The following is a 7,677-nucleotide window of genomic DNA, read 5'->3' as shown; positions in this document are numbered from 1 at the left end:
CCAAATAGCCGAACCTTTTCAAATATTCATCGTCGACTTGGGAAAACTGGTAGTTTCAAGAAAGGGACTCCGGAAGGTAAACCTCGTGTAGTAAGAACTCCTGAAATTGAGGAATCGGTGCTGCAAGAAATTGAGGAACATCCTGAGACGAGTACGAGGAAGATCGCTAGAACTCTGGATATTTGTCATCAAATTGTTTGGCGTATTTTGGTTGATTGTTTGTTATACCCATACCATATTTCAAGAGTGCAGGCATTACTCCCCAGAGATTTTCCACAGCGTGTGAACTTCAGTCAGTGGTATCTACAAAGTATTGCACTAAATCCGCAGTTTGAGACACAAATTTTGTTCACAGACGAAGCAAATTTTTCTCGGAATGCCATTCAAAATTTCCATAACAATCATGTGTGGGCTGAAGAAAATCCCAAAACCAATTTTCGGTTAATGTATGGGCAGGAATTATAGGTGATCATCTAATAGTCCCATTTTTTCTATCAGGACGCCTTGATGGTCGTTCTTATTTACACTTTCTCGAAGAAGACTTACCTGGGTTATTGGAAGATGTGCCACTTGCGTTAAGGAATCGAATATGGTACATGCACGATGGCGCCCCTGCTCATTTCAGTGTAATTGTCCGAAACCATTTAAATACAGTTTATCCTAATCGTTGGATAGGTCGCGGAGGACCTCAGCAATGGCCAGCAAGATCCCCCGATCTCAAGAGTTTAGTTTTTTTTATGGGGTCACCTTAAAACTCTTGTGTATAAAACTCCCGTTAATACTTTAGAAGATTTAAGAGAGCGAATAGTTGCCTCGTGTGAAACTATACGAAATACGCCGAGAATATTTGAACGGGTGCGTAATTCCATGCGTAGAAGGGCGGAAGCATGCATACTAAGTGCAGGTGGCCACTTCCAATAATTTTTATAATCAGTTTTGGTATTATTACTAATTAACAAATTTGTGCTATTCGTTTAGACTTACTGTCACAAAATAAAATAAAACTAGTTTTTGTGAAAAATTTATTTTTTTGCAGATTATGTTTTCAAATATTATTAGGGAATTGGTAATGCATTATGAATCAATTTTCAGATTCTCATTCATTTTGGAATTGATCTAATTTCTTAATTTGCTTTCTGTAGATTTTTATTTTTTTTGAGTGAAAATCATGCGTCGGACAAAGAAATACCAGGAGATCAATTTTTCTCAAAAATAAATGAAGATTTCAAAAATGATTTTATTTTGAAAAGAAAGCATTGGCGTAGTACTTTTTCCCCAAAAATATTCAATGCGAAACCCTGCATGGAACATATGTACCAAATATGCCAAAGATGTCTAAAAAATTATCTCAGTTATTATTAAAAAACTGATTATTTTTGAAAACTTTGCCACCCTGTATCTCAAAAGTTAAGACGTTTAGGACATACGTCCATAGAAAGTTTTTTTCTTAAAATGGGTCTAAGAATTACCTCCTTAAATATTAGCATGTGTTTAAGGAACACCCTGTATAGAGTCCTCTTTCGATTACTTTGGCTATTGGACTCAATGTCGTGATTGCTCTATAATTTTCAATTTGTTGAGGGTCACCCTCAACTAAATGAATAAAAATATTATTTTGGTACGCCTCTGCAGAGTTGGTAAGAGGATTATCCGTTGGTCATTTCGAGTGCGATATTGCTAATGAATCACCTTCAACTGAAAATTGTTATAGTATATACACTTTCCTTAGTCCATATTGCGTGGCCAAGTAACAGACACCTTTTAATTTTCACTTTCTAATTCCGGCACAAAAAGTTCTGAGCAGTCATCAATTCGAGCCGGGCAATCGTTCAAAAATCATGGCACACCTGAACGTGTTACATCTCTAAATTGTCATTTCATTGACCACGTTTCCCCACCGTAACATTATGTCATTTGGATGAGTAGGTTAACCTCAAATCACCTAATAAATTACATGTTGAGTGCAAACCACGAATTATACCGGCCAAAACTGTAATCAGAGCCAATTTTTAAATTAGCCTAACAACCTACAATAAATTTTTAATAATATAGAATTACTATATTTACCGGTAGATGCACGCAGAACATTAGAAAGGGAACTCCGAGCATCGCTAGGAGAAATTTAATTATAGATTGAATTTTTACGGCGTTATCACTTTGAGGAATGTGTCGATATTTTCTGGGTTTGACGTGATTTTCTCACGATATATGAGTGTTTGTGACGAGGAGTGGAAATGAGTCTTTCTATCTCAATCGATGGCAATTTATCAAAGCGGAATAAAGTGAAGGGTGTGAAATTACTTGATGTCGTTTACGAAGTATGATTGAATGCATTTACGGGTATTACTCGATTTCTATAGAGCTTATGAAAGTGACTATTAATTTTCCCACTACTCAATTGCCATAATTTGCAGTAAATTACCCATACAATTCAACATTGGCGTGTTTATACAGTACGAATGACAGCCCAATTTAAATACCAATTTCATAATAACTCTAAAGCAATTGAGTACAAAACATTAAATTATATTGGGTTGTTTCAAAATTTTTGTCTACTACAGTGTGACCCATGTTTAATGGAAATACCCCCCTAAAATTTGAAGTTGTAAACCGATTTTAATAATTTTTTTTTGAAATGTCAAGTACTAAAAGGTCTACCTTGGGACAAAAGTTGAAATGTTTATTTAAGTTTCAGGGCATACTACGATATTTTTTCTCAGTCGAAAATCGGGATTTTTTATTAGCGATTTTTTTATTGAAAAAATCACTACGCCACTGGATTCAGAGTGCCTCTAAACAGGTGTGACCAAAATTTCATGAAAAAATATTCATTATTAACAATGTTATGACAACTCAAAAATTCGAAAACTCACACAGCTGACAGTTACAAAAAACAGCCTATATCAACAGCCTATAGCCATGAGAATATTTTTTTAAGATTTCAACAATAAAGTGCCGCCAGATGAAACTAAAATTAAGACCTAATATTTCAATTTAAATCTTAGTTGCCTTGGAAATGATATTACAGTTTGACACTTGTGAAAGATTTAGGTGTACTATTGTCAACAATATTCACCTTACAGTTCTTCGAATTATTTTGTGTCATGGCTGCAAGATTGAGCGTAAGAGAGAAAATTGAAATTGTACGCCTTTCGGGAGATGACGTTACAAGTGCTAGAGAGGTTTGAAGAGTATTTAATGACAGACATCCAGATCGTCCTCGTATTAGCTGCGGTACGGTAAATAAAATAAATAAAATATTCAATGAAACTGGTGCAGTATCAAAAATGATGTTAAAAAGTAATCCTGTACAAAGACGAAACAGGAATGACAGGAATAATCAAATCATTTTAGATTATTTCGGAAATGATCCTAATGCCACTTTAGATTTGAATATTCCACGAGAAACTATTCGGAGATGTCTCAAGGCGAAGAATATTAAACTTTTCAAGCCAAAATTTTTACACACACTTCAAGAAGGCGACGAAGCAAGACGCCTGGAATATTGTTTATGGGAATATTTGAACAATAGAAATTTCCTAAAATATATTTTATATAGCGACGAAGCCACTTTCACTACAAATGGAGTAGTGTCATCACAGAATTGTCGCTATTGGGCAGCGGATAATCGTAACTGAGTAATAAACTGTAAAAGACAGTATTTCCAAAAAATCAACGTCTGGTGTGGGATATTGAACGAACGAATTATTTGTCCTTTTTTTTTTGAGGAAAACATTAATGCGCAGAGGTTTCTAGAATTTTTAAACACAGAGTTTTGGGATGCTATTTATGAGCTGCCAATCAATGAACGATCAAATTTAATTGTCCAGTTAGATGGGTGTTCAGTTCATTATGCCAGAGCTGTGAGGCAATGGATTGACGACCATTTTCCAAACCGATGGATAGGCCGTGGTAGTCCGTTTATAGAGTGGCCACCCAGATCTCTAGACCTCACAGTTTTGGACTTTTTTCAATAATTAGTTATTAGTTACGTTCATTGAAATTTTTTGCTTCATTGTTAGTTGAATTGTGTGAATGTAATTCTGTTATTTTCATAAAAAATATTTACGCTATTTGTTTTTTTTTCATCTGGCGGCACTTTATTGTTGAAATCATAAAAAAAAATGATTATTGTGACTGTTAGCTGTGTGAGTTTTCGAATTTGTGAGTTGTCATAACTTTGTTAATAGTGACTATTTTTTCATGAAATTTTGGTCACAACTATTTAGAGGCACTCTGAATCCAGTGGCGTAGTGATTTTTTCAAAAAAAAAATCGCTAATAAACAATCCCGATTTTCGACTAAGAAAAAATATCGTAGTATGCCCTGAAACTTTAATAAACATTTCCAATTTTGTCCCAAGGTAGACCTTTTAGTACTTGACATTGAAAAAAAAATTATTACAATCGATTTACAACTTCAAATTTTAGGGGGGTGTTTCCATTAAAAATGGGTCACACTGTATAATATCTTAGTGAATATCCATTCAATTTGATTATAATGTCCGGCCATCAGTACCACACCGTCAGCGGCCATGTATATATTTCTAGATCTACCTTCTCTCTACATTCTTCTGGAGAGAGAGGCTAGATGGACTGCTTATAGATTTGTGCACATTGCCATTGCACAAATCAATTTAATACATTGTGCAACAGACTGTTGCTTGACACTGGAAGTCACAGCATTTTGGAAATGACCTCTGACTTTATGCCTCCAACTATCAACTACGAACTGCCTTATAAAGTACAGTTCCCGAGTAGAGAGCACTAGATTCTCCGGGAGAAGGAAATATTAAGAGCAGATAGTTGTTGATTCCCAGATGGATCAAAAATATTTTCTGGTTCTGGTGCAGGTGTTTTCAGTCGCAGACCCAGGACTGAGATATCAACCTGCCTAGGAACCTATGCGACTGTATTTCAAGCGAAAATTTACGCTATTGAATTGTGTGAGGAGAGATTGCAAGAATTCAACCTCATACACAAGTCAATAAAAATATTCTTGGACAGTGAAGCGGCGTTGGAAGCTCTTGGCTCCCACCAAGCAACGTCTAATTTGGTAGCAAATTGCCAAAAACGACTCTCCTCGATAGGAAGACTCAACAGATTGTCTCTGGTCTGGATTTCTGGCCATACTGGCCTGGAGGACAATGAGGCTGCTGACTCCCTTGCAAAGGAGGGTGCTGCAAGCAGCTTCATCGGACCAGAACCTGTCATTGACATTGCTTTAGGCTTTGCCAAACAACGATTGACACCTGGATAGCAAGAAGATTTATGGACTTCTGGCAGAATATTTCAGGATTGGCTCACTCCACGGCATTTATTCACCCTCCGAAGCTTGATACCAAACACTTGGACTACAGCAGGGATAAACTACGACCTCTAACAGTCCTTTTCACATGTCACTGTCATTTGAATCGAAAGCAAAGACTCGGACTGTCGGAAGACAGCGTGTGTCGCCTCTGTTTGGAAAATGATGAAACAGCAGAGCACATACTCTGTGCGTGCCCCGCTGGGGAACATATCAGGTTTTTAGAGCTCGGCAGAGCCGTACTTTTATCATCTGACCTGAAAGACCACTCACCATACAGAGTAATCGGCTTCGTTAAGAAGCTAGGTGCATTTGGTCGTGTGAATAGGTGTGAGCCACAATAAACCCTTGCGGGTTGCGGTGGAGGGTCGAATAGACCCACTCACTTTGGAACTAATCTAACCTTACCTAACACAAGCTGACTTTGGATTTTTGCTGCAGCTAGAAAACGGGTTCTCAAACTTCAGAATGGATTAGATTGTTTTTTGCCATTATCAACCTGATATTTATTTATGGTTTCAACAATTACTGGTTTAATAGTGATCAGTAGCACTATACTCTGTGCAAGTTCTATAGGAACTCTTCTGCAGAAAACCATCGTAGGAAGTAACAATGAAAACCCTGAAAAAACAATTTCTTCAGTGGAAATGTATTCAATCTGTGTCTGTTTATAATCTGTTTTTCCGTTAATCAGCTGTCGCACCCATACGAAGGACAACTCTCAGAAGTTGAGAAACTTGTGCGAGCTAAGGACTAATATCTGGTCGAGGCGGGAATCGAACCCACGGCCTTCCGATAGTGAGTCGGGGGCACTACCACCGCGGCCAATTCCACAATAGTTCGATTCACTGAAAGGGGGATCTCATACGCTAATAAAAGAATGAAAATGAGTGTCCATGCGTTTAATAAGATGTCGCCGCTCGTTCTAAAAAAGTTGTACGCAATGTCTCGATAGGATCCTCAGGAAGTGCAACCTTTTATGGAACTTTCAAAATCTATACATGAAACTTTATCCGAAAAAAGTTCGTTCAAATTCTTGAAATGGAACCACGCGTCCCACCATTTCACAAATCCCTTCCCAAAATTCTCCTCCATTCTACTTCTTCAAAAATGGACGCATATATAAAATACAACTACCATTATTTCACAAGACTCATACTCAGATATTTGTTTTCTTTTTTGGTCCAAAACTCTACATTATGCTCCTAGCACCTCTGAAAAATATCAATACTCTTCCCAAATTGAAAAAAGATTAATAGATAGATAGATAGATAACTTTATTACCTCATTAGCCACATAAGTGTAGGTTCGTTAGTTACAATCATCGGATACAACCGGATACAATCATTGAAATCTAACATTATATTGAAAAAAATATAAAAAAAAAGGTAGAATTAATGATATAAAAATGTTAAAGAAACAGTACAATAAACAAGTATTCAACAAAATTACTATTTATTAACATTTAGATGATCTACGAATTCTTGAATATTATAAAGCGGATTGTCAGCCAGAAGAGTATAAAATTATACGAGGTATAAAATTTACCTTGCTGAAAATGCAACAATATTTAACAGGATCTTTTCAATCCCCCTAGTACAAAACTGACACAAATTTATTATATCATACGAAAATTCCAAGGTGAATTCATTTATGAAATACCCGGTCTCACTTCTTTCTTTGGTCCATTGCATTTACCTTCTCTCTCCAATATATTATGTTACATATAATATGAAAACTTTTTGTTTTGTTTTCTATCGTCAAAGGGATTCATTTAAATTGGGAGAATAGGCACAATACAAGCATATTCTAGGCTCAGGTGTAATTCTCGACTTTTTAATGAATTCAAAATAGCACATAGAATAGTTATTCATGTAATCTGATCATTTAACTGAATTTAACTGATTATTCAACTGAATATTTAACTAAATGTTACCTGAATAAAAAAAATATCCACGCCGTTCTCATGATCAAAAATCATCTCGGGCTCAAGTCTGTACTGATGAATTTCCTCAAATAATTGTGGCAAAACTTACAATTCTTTCGTGTAATCCAATGTTCATGTGAAAGTAGTGGTTTTTGGTAGGTCTTTTTCTTTCTTTTTGTATCTGAATGTATATTCTATGCACATTTGTGAAGATTTCATTTTGAATTTGATTATTTTCTTTTCCTTTGGTAGTTTTCCACAATTTTTTGTAAAAGGACGGAGAAAAGAAAACCAAAAAGCTTTGTTTCCTAAAAACTATTCTCTTCTAAAAATATGGCCCAATAAATTCAAACAAAAACGTTTATTTATCATCGAATCAATCAAAAACTGACACTCCCCAAAGCGTTCGAATCCGGTCCTGGGCAAGGATTGATTGCGTTATT

Source organism: Leptinotarsa decemlineata, unplaced genomic scaffold (genome assembly GCF_025532065.1).
Source record: "Leptinotarsa decemlineata unplaced genomic scaffold, Ldec_3_MD MMD2_P_RNA_scaffold_1, whole genome shotgun sequence".
Lineage (NCBI taxonomy): Eukaryota > Metazoa > Arthropoda > Insecta > Coleoptera > Chrysomelidae > Leptinotarsa > Leptinotarsa decemlineata.
This window is presented reverse-complemented; position numbering follows the sequence as displayed.